We start from the raw sequence: 21,870 nt of genomic DNA, 5'->3' as shown, positions 1-21,870 counted from the left end.
TTGATTTGGCTCCAACTCCTGGTGACCCTATGAATGAATAATTTCCACAATGTCCTGTCCTCAACAACACAGCTCCCATAGACTCAAGCTTATGGCTCCCTTCCACCTCATGTTTGGTCTTCTGCTATTAGCGACCTAAATACCTTTCTAGACTTTGGAGTACAGGGTTGAGTGAAATGTATACCTTGACCAGTATTATGGTTAACATTACATTATTAACCATAATTTTTTTTGTGATTCACAAATTATTTTCCTCCTCCTCTCATCCTTATGGGATAAGAAGTTCCAGATTGGTGCCCAGCAAGAAAACAAAGTCTTGTGCTCATGCGAAGGGTAACGTTTGTGGGAGGCAGGCTATTTTAGTGCTTGCTCTCAGTCAAGCTAATCCCAATTTAAAATCCCCTTGGCCTCCCTCTGCTGCCTTTGATCAGATGAAAAACACACACTTTTCCCTTCCCCCAATTCTCCTCTAGACAATAAGATACTCTTCAATATCTGAATACATTATACTTGAATAAAATATTTATCTTTACACTGCTAATGGAAAAAATAAAATGGCGTAAGAATTGCTAAGAGCCATGTAAAATAGAGTGGGGAGGCTGTTAGGGAAGATGCCTATGTACATCTTATACCTTCATTCTCAGAGATGCTAATAAATTGCTAACCCTTGCTAAACTCTGGAGGCTGAGCCATAGCATCCTGGGACAACTGTTTTTCCTTCCCTCCTCTGCACATAGGAAGTAACCAATTCCTGTTAACCTGGCTAGCCATCCTTCATTTGCATGAAAGTATTACACTGTTGCAGCTTTTGCCTTTATGAATCTTGCCTTTTTTTATTCTCCTGGGAACATAGTTTGGGTTGCTACTTGAGTCTGTGTCTCCTGGGTTGCAGTCCTTTGCTCAAATAAATGCTATTTGTCCTTTATTACATCCTGAACCGTTTCTCTGGTTAACATTACATTATACTTTAACAAAAAGTTTATTAATTTTTTATTGATTGATTTTAGACAGAGAGAAGAAGGGAGACAGAGTGAGAGAGAAAGAGGGAGGGAGACAGAGAAAAAGAGGGAGAGAGAGAAGCATTCATTTGTCGTTTCACTTAGTTGTGCATTAATTGGTTGCTTCCCATGTGTGCCCTGGCTGAGGATCGAACCTGCAACCTTGGTGTTTTGGGACGATGCTCTAACTGACTTAGATAACTGGCCTAAAAAGTTTTAGTCAGGGTCTTAAAAGTTACTTCTTTAAAAAAAAGTGTATCCAAGGCACTGGCTGGGAGGCCCAGTGGAGAAAGCATCATCCCATCATGCCAGAGTTCACAGGTTTGACCCCCAGTCAGGGCATGCACAAGAAGCAATCAACAAGTACATAACTAAATAAAAAAATAAAGTGAAACAAGTTGATGTTTCTCTCTTTCTCTCCTTTCCTTTCTCTCAAAATCAATGGGGAAAAAAGCGTATCTAAGAGAAGATGCCCACAACATTGTTGCTCCTCTTAGCTGCTTAAAAATAATTCTTTATTAAATATATGCAACAAGTATCTTTGGAAGTCCTGCTATAAAAGCTGAGCACTGTGTTAGACTCATGGGACAAAACTATGACTGAGACAGACCTAGACCCTACTCTAGGAAGTGTCCTGGATGGCTCCAGGAGAGAAAGAAAACACAGGAGCAGTATGAAGGGTTTCACAGAGGAGGGCAACAAGCACTAACACAGAAGAAGGGGAGGCTGCTTTAGCTAGAGTGGCCACAGAAGGTCTCCATCAGGAGGTGACAAAAGAACTAACCTCTAAAGGGTTGGGACTGGAGCTGGAATGTTGACTCTTGGCAGAGGAGGAAGGAAGTCTCTAATGAGAGAGTCCAAGGTTTATGACTTAAAAGAAAGAAGTCAAATGCCACCAGAAAACAAAACAAAAGAACAAAGCTTTAGCTTACCTATTAATAAACGAAACAAGCTCCATAGTAACTTTAAGGGTTGGGAAAAAATGCTAAGCAAAAGAGCCAACACAAGGGTAAAAAACGTGGTTGACTACTCCCAAAGGCCAGGCCCTAGCTGATCAAGGTGTTCAGTGTAATTTCAATCCCAGAATGGTCAGTTTGTCACACAATTATAACCAGCTTGTGTGATGGAATTAGAGGGTTAGTGCTGGAAACCACAGGGAGCCTATGGAGAAAAAGAACACTTTAGGCCCCCTTTCCTTTCTCTCTATCTCTCTCTTCCCCTTCTGCAGCCAAGGCTCCACTGGAGCAAAGTTGGCCTGGGTGCTGAGGATGGCTCCATGGCCTCTGCCTCAGGCGCTAGAATGGCTCCAGTTGTAACAGAGCAACACCCCAGATGGGCAGAGCATCGCCTCCTGGTGGGCATGCGGGTGGATCTGGTCAGGTGCCTGTGGGAGTCTGTCTCTCTGCCTCCAGCTTCTCATTTCAGAAAAATACAAAGAGAGAGAGAGAGAGAAATAGAGAGAGAAAAAGAACACTTTAGTGATAGCTGTTGCCCAGGTGGGACTATCTATTGTTTTTCCCATCCCCTTTTCTGAGTGTCTTTACCATGAGAAATACTGCAAAACACACAAAAGCTCTGAGTTTAGTTGAAATAGGCAGAAATCCAATTCAATTAGATTAATCAAGAAACAAAACTAGGGTAGTGGTGACAGGGAGATTTAATTGTTCACATAATTGAAGAGTACAGGGATAGCTAGATCAGGCATGGCTGAACTGAAGACGTCAAATAAACTCTTAGTTTCTTCTCTCCGCACTTCCTTTCCCTGTTTTGACTACACATTCAGGCTACACCACCAGCATCTTCATAGGTTTGTTGTCTTTCCAAAGAACAATTCCAATAGGAAAAGAGGGTTCTCTGACCTTAGCTGCTGGGTCATAGGCCCACACCTGAGTGGATCACTGGTCTGGGCCTCTGCTGATTGGCAGGCCGGAGGTTTCAAACCTCGCTCTGGAGCTGGAAGATGAAGAGGTAGGAGCAGGGGGAAGCATGGCAGCCTCTTCCAGACAAGACTAAAGTTGGTGGTAGAGGTTCCTTGGAAGGGAAGTTAGGTGTTAGGAGAAGTGGAAAGCATGCTGAGCCATTAAATAAATAGCTGTGCACTGCCATTCATCCACGGTCTGCCCTTCTTCCCTGCACATAGTTTTAAAAACGTCCCCACGTAAAAGCATGCACTCCATATATGCCTGAAAGTGCATCCACCCATACTGCAAAGTGAGAGACCCTTACTTTGTTCTAGCTCCTAGCCCAGGATTTTAAATGATTTTTATTATCTCTTTTTGCCAGCTAATGGCTAAACTACAAATCTGACCATTCCTCACACAGCAGTGTAAACATGGTGGAGGGAACTCCTACTTGACAGCAAGGGAAAGGGTGAATAATAAGCAGGGAGACTGTCCCATAGGATGTATTCAATTCTGCTAATTAGAAATAACAAGAATTACTTGCACCCACAGAGAATTGAGGTTTTTTTTGCTAATTTAGCTGTTTCCATTTTAACTCACAAGAGAAAGATTTTTATTGACTATTTTCCTTCCTGACCACAGCCACATTGGAAAGGTTCCCCTCTGGGGACTGACCAGCTGTAGTCATACACATGCTAATGTAGCTCACATGTGTGGAGTTCATTTATACTCTAGAACCCTGGCCAGGGGCTTTCTGTCTTTTAAGGAAAGTCCTTAGGGCTGATTTACCTTCCAGTTTTCAGTTTCACTGCAGCCATCTTGACCTCCACCTAAGAACAATTTGAAACAATTATCTGGGGGTTTAGGAGGACTAATGGATTGGTCTCTTGATGCAAAGCTGTTTATTAGGGTGACCTGCTTTAGAGCTGTCATTCAGGTGTCATTATTAATAATACATTCCTATTCACACTCAAAACAGTCCCATTTGGTTGATAAGTTATATGGTCACCCTACTTAAAATGGGGTTAATTCTGCCCTTCCTCAGGCAGGGAAGGCACAGCAGGAGGAGTCAGATGCAGACCTGTAGATGATCTTTCCATCATCCGTTTTTCACCCATGTGCCTTTGCTGTCACTCTGGAAAGGGCAGAGAATTTTATTTTTCCAACCTGGTGTGGCTCAGTATATCTGGCTCTTGGCCGTCTGGTCTGTTGGCTAGAGGCAGAAAGAATATCTCTGAGTCAGGCTGTTATTTCTTCCTCCCTTCTTCTACTCGGGCCAGCTTTCAAATCAGCAGGTCTCTTTCCTGAGAACATTTATAACAACTATAAGTAGCCCAAACCTTCTAAAATCCTGACATTGGTCAACCAAAATTTCTAAAACGCCACCCATTATATCCTGGGCTGAGAAGCCTTTGTACTCTAACCCTTATTCTACTTAGAAACTGCGGGGCTAAGGATCTGCACGGCAACACCCACACCCAGCTGTACACAACTCTGTGGGAAGCAAGACATAGAACTCAAAAAAGCTTATGCCCAAAACAGAATGTTTAGCTCATGTAACTAAAAGTCTGGGGGTGTTTGGCTTCAGGCATGATCAAAGAGTATCATAAGGATTTGCTTGTGCTCTCTCTCTCTACACAGACACTTTTTCTCAGATTGCTTCCTCTAGTAACCTATCCCATGTACAGTGACAGAATAGCTTCATGGGCAGGTGCTGACTAAAAATCCATCACTGAAATGGAGGTAGAAACAAGCTATGCCCCTCTCTAAGTCACAAAGAGTGAGGGCAAGAAGGGGGTCATTTCCTCACAGGTATTGTTACCAAAAAGGGGGAGGGTGCTTGCTAGGTAAGAAAAACAGATGTCTACCTTATATACTTGCAAGCTTAAACAATGTAGGCAAATCTAGCCAGGTCAATGACTCTTTTGTTTTATTCCCCTCCTCCAAAACATTTTATATCGTTTTATACTCATTTTAAGTAAATCAAATTTTAGATTAGAATAGTTTTTGAATGCAAATGTGAAAAAATAGATTAGAAAAAAATGCATAATTACAAGAAACTATTCTTCCAAATATTAAAATTATGATACTATAGTAATTAAAAACAATACTCCATGAAATGTAGGCATAGTAATGGAACTTTTTTTTTTTTTTTTTTTTTTTTTTACAGAGACAGAGAGAGTCAGAGAGGGATAGATAGGGACAGACAGACAGTAACCAAGAGAGATGAGAAGCACCAATCATCAGTTTTTTGTTGCAACACCTTAGTTGTTCATTGATTGCTTTCTCTTATGTGCCTTAACCGGGGGCTACAGCAGACCGAGTGACTCCTTGCTCAAGCCAGCGACCTTGGGTACAAGCTGGTGAGCTTGGCTCAAACCAGATGAGCCTATGCTCAAACTGATGACCTCGGGGGTCTCGAACCTGGGTCCTCCACATCCCAATCCGACGCTCTATCCACTGCACCACCACCTGGTCAGGCAGAACATACTTTTTAAATCCTAGAATATATCTAAGTGTGTATAAAATTGAATTTATTATTATTTTTTCCAATTATCAGTTATCTTTTTGAAAGGTGAGGATGAAAATTTTTGGTTGGTTTAAAAATAAAACCCAAACCCACACACAGGTTTACAAGTTTAGACTTTCCTGAAGTTGCTGTGTGACTTTGGAACCTGTTGGAAAAGGCTCCACCCTCTGACCGTGGTGGAGGCCTCCTTACCTCATCTTGCTAACTTTCTATAACTTTCCCCTGAGGATATGAGGGGTGGAGGAGGGGGCATGAGGAGGAAGAAAGGAATGCCATTTCTGTCTAGTCTCAGACTCCCTATTTCAGCCGGGAGTGTGCAGTTTGTTAATTTCAATCTCAACATCCTTAATAATTGTTGAGGATGGAATATGGAAGACCGTCACTTTCTGGGAACACAAACCTCTGTGTATGGCTTTGTTACAGCACTTAAAGACTGTGTAGTAATTGTCTGTGTGATGTTGAGTGGAGTGTGAACTTCTAAGGGTAAGTCGGAACTTGTAGTTACTCCATGAAATCTTACTGTTGAGTGCCATCTACCCCAGGCATGGTGACTAGCATTGAATAAGTGGGAAATAAATCGTTATTGAAGCAACTAATTGACGTGGATTGGCAACAACAGAGAAGGGACTGGTTTGGTGTAGGATGGAGATAACAGTAAATTTCTAGGAATCCTGAGCTGAAGTTAGAAGTGGAAAGGGTACTGTATTTTAAGCAAGGTAGAAAATCGCTTCAATGCGCGTGCTGCTGACAATGTTAAATCCTACAGTCTAGTGTATGATCTTTTCAAATTAAACACTAGAAGAGGTTGCTGTATTTGCCAATGATGATCAGTTATCTTTTTTTTTTTTTTTTTTAGGGTTGGAGGGCAGTTTTGCTAGAGTGTTGCCAGGCTGCAAACCATTACCTAGCAGTAGTTTGTAGAGAACACATGGATCACAGCACAATTAATCCATGTGGACAGTCAACAGAGTAACATATAACAGGAACTTTGGGGATGTAGGTGCTTACACCTATATGCTTTTCATCAATTCTGCACCTTAAATGAAACCAGCCCATCTTCCTGTGGTTAAGGATCTCCGGAGAAAGGGTACTACAGCAGAAAAGTGGATACACTTTTTTTAAGTGTAAACTACATCCCTCACTCCAGTGTTCTAATTCATGTGCACTTGAAATGGGAGAGGCCAAGTGGGTAAGATGGGTTATTATGACCTATATTTTCAGACACGTTTTGGAGCATCCTAGAACCTCCTTTCCTAGTTCCTTTGAGAGAACACAGCTTTTAGTTATTTAGTCTCTATGTGATCCTTCCTTGATTTTTTGGAGGGGCTTGGGCATGTAGTTCCAGAATTAGGAGTTTGTGGAGGATATTACAGGCTCTTGATAGGCTGGAGGAGGAGTTCCTTTCTTGTGGTCAATGTCTTCCTTCCTTAATAAGCCCCTCCTCTCCCCGCATACAGTGGTCTTTACATTTGTTTTGTAGGATACAGTAAACTGAATCATGAAGGTGTAGAAGGGAGTGATAAGCAGAAAGTCTAGCACACAGTTTCTGGTTTTTTTTTAATTTTTATTTTTACGTCTTATTGTTAATTTCTGTACTGTAATTTATTTTCAATCTCTTAATTACTTTGCTTGAAAAGATGCCTGGGCCACGGCCAACATCGGAGGGAGGAACGTCCCCGGGTCAGGCTCTGGAAACAATCAGCCCTTATGGTTTTAAGGACAAAGCGCCAAGATCTTAAGGAACCTGAATTCCTAGTGAGCTGTCAAGTTCTTTAATCAGCCCCCGGCAGGATTCCGGCGGTTTAAAAAAAGAGAATGGACCAGGAAAAGAAAATCTATTAAAAAAATCAAGTCAACTCAAAGCGAACCCACCCCAAACTTTTTCCTTTCTAAAAAAAAGGCCTTTCCACCCCAGGGTCTTTCCGCACATCGCGACAGGTTCCCATAGAGCGGACCGCCGCCCATGCGCGGAGTGCGAACTCCCGCGTGGCGACCGCGTCCCGGAAGGCGCGGGGCAGGGTCCACAGTGTGACCTTCCGCAGTTCCTTCTCTGGAGCGCTTAAGGTCGCAGGGAGCGCCTCTCCTCTAGTCCGAGGCCCCTGTCTGGTCCGAGCTGCTGCGGTGAAAGGAAGTCCCCGGGAACTACAAATCGAGGCATGCTGGGAACATTCCCCCTGCTCCTCCCAGGAAATGTCCTTTGTCCAGCCCTACAGGAAGCCCCAGTGAGGAGTCAGCCGGGCAGCCAGCCAGTCAGCCAGCGAGCCAGCGGCTGCTGCTGCTGCTACCGCCGCAGCACAAGGGCAACCGCGCCGGGGCGCAGGGCTCGGGCTGGGCGCTCAGTGCCCTCGCTCCTGGCCGCCCCGCCGCCGCGCAGGTAGGAGCGTGCCTGCGGCTCGGCTCCCCTGCCGCTTGAAGATGGAGCTGATCTGAACCGGTCCAAACGTTGCGGGGATGGGTGTGCGCCCCAGAGTGGGTGGCGGACCGGCCGGGTGAAGTTGTACGTTGGAGAGACTAGACCGCTGTCCGCTGCCGCGGGGCGCAAGGGGTGTTGTCGTGGCTCTCAAACCCGGGCTGAGCTTCCGCGGGGGTCGGTGGCGAGGGGCCGGGAGGAGGCTGAGATGGGAGGGAGGGGGCAGCGCTGCGAGAGGGAGTTGGGCCGTCCCTCCGACCACCAAAGGGGGCATCCGAGACCCTCGGAACAACGAAGCTCAGGGAAGAAGAGCTTGGGTGGCGAGGAGAAGGTGAAGGGCTTTGTGTGCAGCTGTGACCGGGACCCACTGCGCTCCCTACGCCTTGTCTGTCCACGCCCCCAGCCTCAAGCGGGATGAAGGGGTGGGGTTGGAGTGGGTGCTCAGAGGAGGATCAGCTCGTCATCCTGGCTCCTTGTGAAATGTGTTCTCCCATTCCACCTCCGCTTTATTCTAGCCCGATTCAAATCAGCGGCTTGGGGCTTCCATCAGAGCGGGCAAATGGCCCAGTAAGGATGGGTGAGTGGAGAGATATACATCCTGGACGGTGGCGGTTTTGCTCTGATAGTCTTCCCAGAGCCAGCGGTCCCTGTCTGCCGGTGTGTGGGTGGTTGGGCGAAGCTGATGATGCCTTCACTCAGAATGCCGAAGCTCGGGACTGAGCGGGGAGGCGCGGGGTGAAGCGCGTGTTGGCAGGGTAGGGCGATAAGAGATTGAGCCGAGAGTATCGGCCGCAGGGGCCCTGAGTGTCCCTTATGGCCAGGCTTCAGAATCGGATTACCATTTCTCTGGGACTCTCAGTGATTGTTTTTAACGCCCCCCCCCCCGCCTTCCTTACTGAATCACCCACCCCTTGCTACTTGAGCGCTAGGCTGGACTCAAGTGTGGTGAGGTAGCCTTGCCCTTATAGTGGGTCTGTGTCCTTTACCTGTAGGGCGCTATGACTACTTTGCGTGCCCTGTGGTTCTCCTCCGATGGGACAGAGGGTGTGGTAAAGGCGGTTGGATAATGACTAGCAAGTTAATAGTCTTTGAAGAGCTGTGATGGATGAGTGGGTAATTGTGAACACCGTCCAAAGTGTTCCTGCTGTAACTCAGCTTATTATCCTAAGGGGCCTTGTTTTCTTTTTTCTTCCTCTCTGTTTTACTGCTGTCCCCAGGTGCTTACCTCAGCCTCTTAGGAAGCCAGCATATGGACATTATTTAATATTTTAGGAATACATTTTAGGAGCCAAATGAACCTTTAACAATGTGGCTTAGGTGGGTACACTGGAGTACTAAGGCTCATGGTAAGGGTGGTAGGGCACAGAGCGCTGCCCCCTGTATAAGTCGTTTGTGGGGCAACAGACATTTTTCATGAGCTTTTTTAGGAGAGATGAAGAAGCATCTGAAGTGGGATAAGAATGGAATGAGGGCATGAGGAATTTGAGATAAAGTGGAAGGGCTCTGAAATCAGGACATGATTTTTTTTATAAATTTTTATTAATGTTAATGGGATGACATTAATAGTTCAGGGTACATATATTCAAAGAAAACATGTCTAGGTTATCTTGTCATTAAATTATGTTGCATACCCCTCGCCCAGAGTCAGATCGTCCTCCGTCACCCTCTATCTAGTTTTCTCTGTGCCCCTCCCCCTCCCCATAACTCTCTCCCTCCCTCCCTCCTGCATCCTCCCTCCCCCCACCCCTGGTAACCACCACACTCTTGTCCATGTCTCTTAGTCTCATTTTTATGTTCCACCAATGTATGGAATCATGTAGTTCTTGTTTTTTTCTGATTTACTTATTTCACTCCGTATAATGTTATCAAGATCCCACCATTTTGCTGTAAATGATCTGATGTCATCATTTCTTATGGCTGAGTAGTATTCCATAGTGTATATGTGCCACATCTTCTTTATCCAGTCTTCTATTGAAGGGCTTTTTGGTTGTTTCCATGTCTTGGCCACTGTGAACAGTGCTGCAATGAACATGGGGCTACATGTGTCTTTACGTATCAATGATTCTGAGGTTTTGGGGTATATACCCAGTAGAGGGATTGCTGGGTCATAAGGTAGTTCTATTTGCAGTTTTTTGAGGAACCACCATACTTTCCTCCATAGTGGTTGTACTACTTTACATTCCCACCAACAGTGTATGAGGGTTCCTTTTTCTCCACAGCCTCTCCAACATTTGCTATTACCCGTCTTGTTGATAATAGCTAATCTAACAGGGGTGAGGTGGTATCTCATTGTAGTTTTGATTTGCATTTCTCTAATAACTAATGAAGCTGAGCATCTTTTCATATATCTGTTGGCCATTTGTATTTCTTCCTGGGAGAAGTGTCTGTTCAAGGACATGATTTCTTGATGGAACTTTCTTTTAGTGTGTGTGCGCTTGGGCAAGCCCACTGGAGGTAGAGGTGATTGTTAGAGGAAATTTGATGTCAGAAGTTTAGTTGGGCCCCGAAGAGAAGATGACACCAGAGTGAACCAAGGTCATAAATGGGAAGTCAGGCTAGCCTTTACAACAAGGAAAACAGAGAGAGTCTCCAGAACGACTGGAATTAAGTGGGTGAGTGGAAACATCAGAAATACCAGTTGCTGCAGCTGAATTGGAGGGGTGAGGAGACCTCACTGAGGTTGGTGACTCAGGCTGCTGGCTTGCATCACATTTCCTCCCTTCTCCCGTAAAGTTCTGAGTTTTCTCAGAATCAACGTGTTTGCCTAATTTCTAGTGTCCAGTTAAAAGGAAGGAGAAAGGGAAAAAGTTGGTTAAAGATGATAAGTTAGGGCAAGAGAGATATTGCCTGGTCATGTGGGGTAGGGAAGAGGTCTGGAGGCTGAACCTATGTTAATACCATTTTCTTTCTTTTTTTTTTTTTTTGTATTTTTCTGAAGCTGGAAACAGGGAGAGACAGACAGACTCCCGCATGCGCCCGACCGGGATCCACCCGGCACGCCCACCAGGGGCGACCCTCTGCCCACCAGGGGGCGGTGCTCTGCCCCTCCGGGGCGTTGCTCTGCCGCGACCAGAGCCACTCCAGCACCTGGGGCAGAGGCCAAAGAGCCATCCCCAGCGCCCGGGCCATCTTTGCTCCAATGGAGCCTCAGCTGCGGGAGGGGAAGAGAGAGACAGAGAGGAAGGAGAGGGGGAGGGGTGGAGAAGCAGATGGGCGCTTCTCCTGTGTGCCCTGGCCGGGAATCGAACCCGGGACTTCTGCACACCAGGCTGACGCTCTACCACTGAGCCAACCGGCCAGGGCCAATACCATTTTCTTTGTAGCAAAGATCCTAGCCCTCCTCCTTCCCCCAACAGGTTTCTTAGTGTACACATTGTATTGTTAAATGTAATCAACAGCGGTAGTCTGTGTTCATGGTTCATAACCCTTCACAATTCACCTCTGTCTTCCACTGGCCCCCGGCCACCCCTTATTACCTGTCCATTTTTGAAACAGACACCTTTCCCTTCTCTGATGTGACACAGTGTCTCTATCAGGTTGTACTTTGTGCTTGATGAGCATCCTGTACTCTTCCTGATTATTTTCTGCAAATCCTAGCACAGCCGATGGATCACTCTTGTAGAAATCTTCCTGATCTCTTAGTCAAATTACTCCTCTCCACACAGTACTTATATTCTCTGGACGATGCACATCTTTAGGCTGCCTTGTGATAGATGTTTATCTTGCTAGCCTTCAAACTGTAAACCCCATGAGGGCAATGACTTTCTCTACCCTGTGCTTTATACCTAACAGGGGCATGAAAGATATTTACTTGGAAAGCATGGTTAGATGAAGGAATGAGGGAAAGAACTGAAAGAATGCATACATCTTTAATTGATCTCTTTTTTTTTCTGTAAGGTCTTTAGACCTGTGAGGATTTGTGACAATTGTGTATCTAAAGCATTTAGTACAGGACAGACTGGAACTTTTCCTTTTGTTTCTGGATGAGAAAACCCTGAAAGGATATATTAAGGTGTCTTGGTACAAAGAAATTCAGTAACAGTTTCTTGAATAGGTTCTTGGCCAGCCTAAAATTTCAAACTCTGTATGCAGGGTATAGAATGGATTAATCTCAACTGGGTAATCAATGACTTTGGTCATGCTCTTGGACCAAAGAAGTGACACCTCTCAATTGTGAAGGTGCGATGTGCTTTCTAGAGAGCAGCACTCCAAAGGCCAGCCTGCTGTTTGAAACTAATCCACTGGCATCCACTATGTCACTTTGATTTTTATTGCCCAAGGAATCAACCAGGATTAAAACCTAGCATATAGAAGTACAAGACAGGTCAGACAGACTCCAAACTTTCCCCCAGGACATGGCAATTTTGTAGTTCCTCGTTTACCTCTAACTGGACAATTTTTCATGCTTCCTTTTTACGTGATGACAACAGTTACTGTTGTAGAACATCTATGTATCAACTATTGAATTAGACAATTTACGTGTATTGCCTTGATCTGGTGGTTTACATATTGTCTCCATTTTAAAAAATGAAGCAATGGGTTCAGAAAGAAGTTAAGAAACTTGCTTGCAGTTTCAGCTTCTGAACTGAAGCTAGAGTATAATTTAGAACTGTTGACTCCCATGCCTGTTCAGAATGGATGTACCTGTGCTTTCCTGGGGAGAAAACCACCAGATCTCTTTTCCTTCTTCCTGAGGCCCTCTACCTCCCAGATTTCCTACTGGGAATGTTGAGCTTCTAATTTCATCCTAGTGGATCTCATCTGAGAGGCCCTGGTTTTTCATGAATTTGTTATTATTTTATGCCCGTAACCTCCAATGACCATCAGTTGGGAAGATCAGATTCAGAATCCCTAATAGGACTAGAATTCTTTTCCATGTTCTCCCAGTCTATCTGAATTCTTTCTGTTCCTTTCTCCAGACCAAGTCTTACCCCTTTTGGTAGCCTTTTTTGACATTCCATGCCATACTCAGCCTCTCCCCGAATCTTCTGCGTTATCTGAATAAAAAGGCTTAATATCCTTTTTTTTTTAAGTGAGAGGAGGGGAGATAGTGAGACAGACTCCCTCATGTGCCCTGACTGGGTTCCACCTGGCAACCCCTGTCAGGGACTGATGCTTGAGTCAACCCATCTATCCTCAGTGCCTGAGGCTGATGTGCTAGCTAGGACCTACTAAGCTATCTTTAGCACCTGGGGTTTGAACCAGTCGAGCCACTGGCTGCCGGAGGGGAAGAGGGAGAGAAGAGGGAGAGGAAGAGAAGCAGGTGGTTGCTTCTCTTGTGTGCTCTGATTGGGAATCGAGCCTGGGACATCCATACGCCTGGCCAAGGCTCTATCCACTGAGCCAACTGGCCATGGCTTCAGTGTCTTCTTAATGAAAATAAACTTGAATAAACCGCCATATGGTGCTGGAATATTTGCATATCCCCTGCACATGGCAGGAACTTTATGTCCTGAACATAACCTGACATATTGTGGGGTTTCAGGAACTGCGAGCTGGTGATGAATTGGTAATAACTGAAATTGCAGAAATGTCGGCATGAAACATCATTTGCACATTGACAGTTTGTAGGAGAAAGATCAGAGGGGTCACTTTTTTAGTTAATTTTCATTCTTTTCATGTGACTGCCAAAAAAAGGAAGAACCTTCTGGAAATGTGCCAGAACAGATCAATGTATTACTGAGTCTGATGAGCTTGACTCACGTCAGCACTAAGTGATTACGGTATTTTATTGGTGTTGGGAGCAGGAGTGGGTCCATTACTTCAGTCTTTTCCCCCTTGCTCTCATGCCCACCCACCATATCTTCTAGAAAGGACTTCTTTATTTCATATCTGAGAAATTCAGAGTGGTTTCTCTTGCTTCTGAAAATATGAAAAAAAAAAATAAAGAAAAAAGAAAGGCCGAGTAAGGAAGGGAGGTAATTCATTCTGTTCCCCTGGCCCCACCTCTGAGAGTAGCATGATTTGCCTGGGGTGTGGGTTTGGTCTCCATTGCATCATATCTGAACGGGGTGGTGAGGCGGCGTGGCCTCTCTTTGGGTAGAAAGGCTTTTTTACTCCCAGCAAAATCAAACCCCTTCCTGAGGTGGACTCCCCCTTCTTTTGCCCTGAGCTCCAGGCCTAAGTTTGGAAGCCTCTGCGTACACGCAGTGTTTGGCATTGGTTGTTACCAGCACATTAGTCATTTTGGCCCCTTTAAAGGAGCATAGGACAGCTCTTGGGATCTTTACATTTGTTAGCAAGTCCTGCGTGGTGCTTCCACAGGCTGGCAGGCTGCTCACCAGGTATGTGGGAAGGCCAGCACAATTCTTCAAGCTCTCCTTCCTGCAGAGGGTCAAGTCTGAGTCCTGTGCTGCTGACTCATTGGCTACAATGTGTGCAGTTAGGGGAAAGGGGCCCCTTTCTATGCTGAGCGTCATTTTAGATTTCAATGGCTTTCTGAGAAGTTTATCAGGACCTTAAGATAAGTTAGAAAACAGGAGCTGTTCTTCTGGGTTTTATTATGAAATGTGTGCTTTGGTCTCAGGGTCTCAGTGCTGTGCATATTCATGTGGTTAGCTTATCTTTGATGCTTGGTGACACTCAGGCAGGGTACTTGAGAAAAAAACACATTTTCCATTGTTGACAATTCCCCCCCCCCCCCAAATCCAGAGGAACCTTTGTGAATTCCAAAGAATCACTGTTTTCCTAGGGTTTTTTTTTTTTAAGTCTTCAGGCAGGTATTGACAATGATTTCTGGTAGCAGTAGGTGGCTTTGAAAACAATGAATTCTTAAGATTATATAACTGGAGCCTGACCAAGTGGTGGTGCAGTGGACAGAGTGTCCACCTGGGACACTAAGGACCCAGGTTTGAAACCCTGAGGTTACCAGTTGAATGTGGGCTCACCAGCTTGAGCATGGGGTCTGGCTTGAGCGTGTGATCCGTACACATGACCCCATGGTCACTGGCATGAGCCCAAAGGTCACTGGCTTGAACCCCAAGGTTGCTGGCTTGAGCAAGGGGTCACTGGCTTAGCTGGAGCCCCCGGGTCAAGGCACGTATGAGAAGCAATCATGAACAACTAAAGTGCTGCAAATAGGCCTGACCTGTGGTGGCGCAGTGGATAAAGCATCGACCTGGAAACGCTGAGGTTGCTGGTTCAAAACCCTGGGCTTGCCTGGTCGAGGCACATATGGGAGTTGATGCTTCCAGCTCCTCCCCCTTCTCTCTCTCTGTCTCTCTCTCCTCTCTCTCCCTCTCTGTCTCTCTCCTCTCTAACAATGAATAAATAAAATAAAATTAATAAAGTGCTGCAAATAAAAGTTGATGCTTCCTATCTTTCTTCCTGTCTGTCTTACTAAAAAAAAAAAAGAAATGAAAAGATTGTATCATCAGAATGGAATCTTCACAAGGTGAGAGACCCAGGTTAATGGGTAGGGCAGCACATGTTAAGTGTGCTGTAAATGTGGAGTGAATGAATGTGTTATGTTTAAAAATATTTCATTCTGATTCCCTCCTAATAATGATGACTCTACCAATCTTTTACAATGAGGTACGCAAAGGGTGTGTGCTTAATGCGTTACATAAGCTAGGGAAATTACATATAATTTAGATATATTTAAATAAACTTTGTTTTTAGAGCCATTTTAGATTCACAGCTGTACTGAACAGAAAGTAGAGATGGTTATGCACATATGCATGACCTCTCCCACTTTTAGCATCCTGCACCAGAATGGTATGTTTGTTCAAATTGATGAACTTACACTGACACATCATTGTCACCCAAATTCATAGTTTACTTTAGCATTTATTCTTGGTGTTGGACATTCTGTGAGGTTTTTAATTGACTTTTTTAAATTAAAAAAAATTTTTTTGGGGGGGAATCATCGATTTTTTGTTCCACTTATTTATACATTCCTTGCTTGATTCTTGTGTGTGCCCTGATGGTACCGCAACCGTGGTGTACTGGGATGACGCTGTAACCAGCAGAGCTACCCAGCTAGGGCCCATTTTGTGAGTTTTGACAAATCTATAATGACATGTATCTAACACTGTGGCATTGTACAGAATAGTTTCACCGCCCTGAAAGTCCTCAGTGTTCTGCCTGTTCACCCCTTTCCTGTGTAACCCCTGCAACCACTGTTTTTTTTTTTTTTTACCATCTTCACAGTTTTACCTTTTCTAAAATGTTATATATCTACTATAGTTGGAATCATACAGTATGTATGTAGTCTTTTCAGATTGGCTTCTTTCACCTAATAGAATACATTATATTTCCAACATGTCTTTTTGTGGCTTGATGGCTTATTTCTTACTAGCTCTGAATAATGCTCCATTGTCTAGATGTTCCACAGTTTGTCAATTATTCTATGAAAGGACAACTTGGTTGCTTTCATGTTTTGGTGATTATGAATAAAGCTGCTATAAACTTCCATGTGTAGGTTTTTGTGTGGTGGTCATAAGTTTTCAGGTCATTTGCATAAATACCAAGGAGTGAGATGGCTGGGTTGCATGGTAAGAGTATGCTTACTTTTGTCTGAAACTGCCAAACTATCTTCCAAATTGGCTGTGTCAGTTTTGCCTTCTTATCAGCAATGAATAAGAGTTACTGTTGTTCCACATCCTCACCAGCATTTGGTGTTGTCAGTGTTCTGGATTCTTCCCCATTGTTCGTTTAATTTGCAGTTCCCTAATGATATATGATGTTGGGTACCTTTCCATGCTTATTTGCCATCTATATATTTTTGGTGAGGTGTCTGTTTCACTCTTTTGCCCATTTTAAAATTAGGTCATTTTCTTGCCATTAAGTTTTAAGAATTCTCTGTGCATTTTGGCTAAAGTCCTTTATGGGTTAGGTTTCTTGCAAGTATTTCCTCTGAGTCTGTGGCCCATCTTCTCTTTCTTTTTAAAATATTTTATTGACTGCTTTTAGAGAGGAAGAAAGGAGGGAGAGAGAGAGAGAGAGAGAGAGAGAGGCATTTATTTATTGTTCTACTCATTGGTTGCTTCCTGTATGTGCTTCCTGTCTGTGCCCTGACCAGAGCTCAAACCAAACCCATGACCTTGGTGTTTCGGGAGGATGCTCTAATTGACTGAACTTTTCCTATATTTTTCTTTGGGGGGAGTGTATGTATGCCAGATCTATTTTAAAATAAAACCAGTTTGCCCCCCCCCAAATGAGAAACCAAAGTGTGACATAAACTTGGAGAAATATGCTCCCCAACCTTTTATTTTTTATTTTATTATTATTATTATTATTTTTTGTATTTTTCTGAAGTTGGAAATTGGGAGGCAGTCAGACAGACTCCTGCATGCCCCCTACCGGGATCCACCTGGCATGCTCACCAGGGGCCAATGCTCCACCCATCTGGGGCGTTGCTCTGTTGCAATCAGAGCCATTCTAGGGCCGGAGGCAGAGGCCACAGAGCCATCCTCAGCGCCCGGGCCAACTTTGCTCCCATGGAGCCTCGGCTGCGGGAGGGGAAGAGAGAGACAGAGAGGAAGGAGAGGGGCAGGGGTGGAGAAGCAGATGGGTGCTTCTCCTGTGTGCCCTGGCTGGGAATCGAACCCGGGACTCCTGCACGCCAGGCCGACGCTCTACCACTGAGCCAACCGGCCAGGGCCCCAACCTTTTATTTTATTTTATTTTATTTTTTACAGAGACAGTGAGAGAGTCAGAGAGAGGGATAGACAGGAACGGAGAGAGATGAGAAGCATCAATCATCAGCCTTTCATTGCGACACCTTAGCTGCTCATTGATTGCTCTCATATGTGCCTCGACCGTGGGCCTTCAGCAGACCGAGTAACCCTTTGCTCAAGCCAGCAACCTTGGGTCCAAGCTGGTGAGCTTTGCTTAAACCAGATGAGCCCGTGCTCAAGCTGGTGACCTTGGGGTCTCGAACCCGGGTCCTCCACATCCCAGTCCGACGCTCTATCCACTGTGCCACCGCCTGGTCAGGCCCAACCTTTTATTTTTAAATCAGGTAAATGTCAGTTTGGATTTAATCAGACTGTGACCACAGCCTGAACTAGCTTGGGTGCAGTTATTATGAGGAATGTTTCTGTTTTCCATCTCCCTAGCAAGTGCTCTAGTGTGTATTGATGGAATTGGTAGTTTGGAAAATACTTCCTACATAACATGTACCCTTTGTACAAATTTCTTTAAGGGCCTACTTTTGTCTCATAGCTTAATTCTGGACTCTTAGGAAAAAGGGTTTTTAGGCTGATAATTGTGTCAGGTAAGAAGAGGAATTAAGAAATGCCTGTCATAGTAAGAAATTCCTGTCTTAGTAAGAAAAAACAAAACAAAACTCCAAACCCATGAAAACTGAGAATAAACTTCGGTCTGAAGAGACACTTACTGTTAAATATAATTTTTCTTATTTTTGACTGTGTTCTCCATCACACCTCTTACTTTCCCTACCACCCCTATACCCCAACCTTTTATTTAGTCTGGTTACTTTGAAAAGGTTGAATGTTGGTCTTTTTTCATTCATTATTCAATTTCTGTTACTTCCAGTCCTGCCTTCCTCCAGGAGGGAGAGCAGCACTTGTCTTGTCCAGACTGGGAGTGTCTGGTGGCGGTTCCCACCGTGGACACAAGCACAGCTCTGTGTTGCCTCTGTTCCTTGCACAGCTGACCTGAGTGTTACAGCTTGGAGTGGAGGGGGGGACATGCACAGGACTCTTTGATGCAAACAAGGACTGTTTGCATTGAATGTCCCTTGGCTGACATTTGGCCAAAGGACACAGGATTCTTTTTTGAGAAGGTTCTGTCCAACTTCTGAAGCTAATCACCACTTTCTATCATGTCTGTCTGTTCAGCAGCATAATTAAGCATGCTTGGCTCCTGGTGCTGACAGGTTATTGGATCTTGCTGAGAGAGCTAGGTTGTTTCCATGGCTCTGCCTTACCTGATGTGATGTTGGCCAGATCACTAGGTTTCCTGGTCTGGTTCTTCCTTTTGAGAATGAGGGAGAGAAATAATTACACCTAATTTTATCCATTTCAAGAAATATTTGAGGGCTTATTATGTGGGGAAGCCACCAAAGTGGAGAAAATACTATGTTCCCAGTGAGAGCTTATGTTTAGGAAGGGTTAGGGAGGGAGAGAGCAAACAATAAGATACAAATTCTTTATTTTATTTCTTGATTTACAGAGAGGGTGGGGTGAGTGAGAAGTACCAACTCATAGCTGCTTCATTTTAGTTGTTCATTGATTGCTTGTTCTTTGTGCCTTGACCTGGCAAGCCCAGAGTATTGAACTGGTGACCTCAGCATTCCAGGTTTATGCTTATTCCACTGTGCCACCACAGGTCAGGCTAAGGTGCAAATTCTTATAACCATGGTTGTAGTTTAAAAACTGGTATTAGGCAGACTAAGATGAGGAAAAGTACCTGAAAGTCACACAAAGTGACATAATAATAATTCTTTCTGAGCACTTAACAATGATCTTATAAAGTAGACACAGTCGATTTCCCCATTTTATAGATGAAAATACCAAGGCTCAAAGAGGTTGAGCAGCCTTTCTAAGGCTACAGAGCCAGAGACTGAATCCATATAAGTGGTCTGGCTCTAACCGCTACAAGTTAGGGAGAGACTGCTTCCTGCTGTTTCTTGAGGAGGAACAGAATGGCAGGAGAGGAACAACATAGGGTGCTGCCTTCCTGTGGGGGTGCAGAGCAGCAGCCCTTCTTGGCTGGAGTTAGCAGACAGGTCAGGAAGTGGAAGTGAGAGAGCCTTGGGCTACATTGTGTGGAGTGTGGCCTTCTCTGGAGACCTGCAGAGTCAACCAGGGGTTTCTGAACAAGAGAATAAAAGGAATGGCAGCTATATTCCTTTTTTAAAAATTATTTAAAAAAATAATTTTTAAAGTTTTTATTAGTTTTAAAATTTTTAATTTTTTTTTTTTTTTTTGCATTTTTCTGAAGCTGGAAACAGGGAGAGACAGTCAGACAGACTCCCGCATGCGCCCGACCGGGATCCACCCGGCACGCCCACCAGGGGCGACGCTCTGTCCACCAGGGGGCGATGCTCTGCCCATCCTGGGCGTCACCATGTTGCGACCCTCCTGGGTGTCGCCATGTTGCGACCAGAGCCACTCTAGCGCCTGGGGCAGAGGCCACAGAGCCATCCCCAGCGCCCGGGCCATCTTTGCTCCAATGGAGCCTTGGCTGCGGGAGGGGAAGAGAGAGACAGAGAGGAAGGCGCGGCGGAGGGGTGGAGAAGCAAATGGGCGCTTCTCCTATGTGCCCTGGCCGGGAATCGAACCCGGGTCCTCCGCACGCTAGGCCGACGCTCTACCGCTGAGCCAACTGGCCAGGGCCAAAATTTTTAAATTTTTAAAGTTTTTAGAGAGACAAGCGAGAAATACTCATTTGCTATTCCATCTATTTTTGTATTATCATTGGTTCTTTTTATTCTTATTTATTTATTTATTTTAGATGAGAAGAAGGGAGATAGTGAGGCAGATTCCCTCATGTGCCCCAACTGGAATCCACTTGACAACCCCATCTGGGCCAATGCTTGAGTACTGAGCTATTTTTAGTGCCTGAGGCTGCTGTACTCCAACAGAGCTATCCTTAGTGCCCCGACCCATCGAGCAGTGGCTGTGGGAAGGGAAGAGTGAGAGAAGGGGGAGAGGGAGGAAGAAAAAGCCAGATGGTGGTTTCTCCTGTGTGCCCTGACTGGGGATCGAACTTGGGACGTTCATATGCGGGCTGATGCTCTATCCACTGAGGCACCAGCCAGGGCCTATTGGTTGGTTCTTACACATGTCCTCACCAGGGACAGAACCCGCAACCTTGGCATGTTTGGAGGAACTCTAACCAAATCAGCTACCTGGCCAGAGCCTTAAAAAAAAAAAAAAAAAAAAAAAAAAGCCTGATCAGGCAGTGGCACAGAGGATAGAACGTCAGATTGGGACGCAGGGAGGACCCAGGTTCAAAGCCCCGAGGTCACCAGCTTGAGTGTGCTCTCATCTGGCTTGAGTGTGGGCTAACCAGCTTGAGGGCCCTCACTGGCTTGAGTGTGGGATTATAGACATGACCCCATAGTCACTGGTTTGAGCCCAAAGGTCACTGGCTTGAAGCCCAAGGTGCAGGCTTAAGCCCAAGGTGCTGGCTTGAGCCCAAGGTCACTGGCTTGAGCAAGGGGTCACTCAGTCTGCTGTAGCCCCCTGTCAAGGCACATATGAGAAAGCAATCAATGAACAACTAAGGAACCGCAACAAAGAATGTTTCTCATCTCTCTCCCTTTCTGTCTGTCTGTTCCTCTCTGTCCCTCTCTCTGACTCTCTCTCTGTCTCTTGTCAAAACAAAAAATTGAAAAAAATTTATTAATTTTAGAGAGAGGAAGGGAGGGTAGTGAAGGGAGGGAGAGAAGGAGAAACATTGATTTGTTGTGCAACTTGTTTGTGCATTCCCTCAACCTTGGTATGTTGGGAGGACCCTCTAATCAACTGAGCTATTCGGCCAGGCCTGGCAACCATGTTCTAGCATTGATCTTGCAGTGAGTGCCATGTAGGTGCATGGAACTGGTAAGAGTCTACCTCGGTGATGTGGCAATGGCAACGAAAGGGAAGAAGTAAAAGGAAGGACTTCGGAAATGATTTGATTGAAAGGGGTGAGGAAGGGTCAGTGCTGACTCTAGGGTTTGAGCCTGATGAGTAAGAACAGGGAAGCCTTAACAGAAATGGACACTGACTGGAGGAGCTTTATCTGTAACAAAGATTTGGGAAGAGAAGAAAGTTTTCCCATATGACAGCGGTTCTCAACCTGTGGGTCGCGACCCCGGCAGGGGTTGAACGACCAAAACACGGGTTGCCTAAAGCCATCGGAAATACATATTTCTCAACCTATGGGTCTGTGGCTTTAGACGACTCCTGTGTTTTGGTCGTTCGACCCCCTGCCGGGGTCGCGACCCACAGGTTGAGAACCGCTGCCATATGACCAGGGCCAGATATGTTACAAATGGAAATTCATTTAGTCTTGACAACAGTCTTTCAAGGTAAGTTGTTTTACCCATTGTATAGATGAGGACACTAAGACTCA

General features: G+C 45.1%; 1 protein-coding gene across 5 annotated transcripts in view; it reads left to right on the top strand.

Moving 5' to 3' along the window:
* The first annotated feature begins 7,670 nt into the window (after positions 1–7,670).
* ZNF697 (zinc finger protein 697) overlaps positions 7,671–21,870 on the top strand; it is a 57,709-nt gene continuing 43,509 nt past the window's right edge. For 2 of the 5 annotated variants that reach the window (XR_010730375.1, XM_066268126.1), the window contains exon 1: positions 7,671–7,803. The gene's annotated coding sequence lies outside the window, so the exon portion shown is untranslated. The other 3 variants (XM_066268127.1, XM_066268128.1, XM_066268129.1) reach the window with 3 other exon arrangements.

Source organism: Saccopteryx bilineata, chromosome 3 (genome assembly GCF_036850765.1).
Source record: "Saccopteryx bilineata isolate mSacBil1 chromosome 3, mSacBil1_pri_phased_curated, whole genome shotgun sequence".
NCBI classification, from domain to species: Eukaryota; Metazoa; Chordata; class Mammalia; order Chiroptera; family Emballonuridae; genus Saccopteryx; species Saccopteryx bilineata.
Note: the sequence above shows the minus strand (reverse complement) of the source record. Positions and strands in the feature narration are given on the sequence as shown.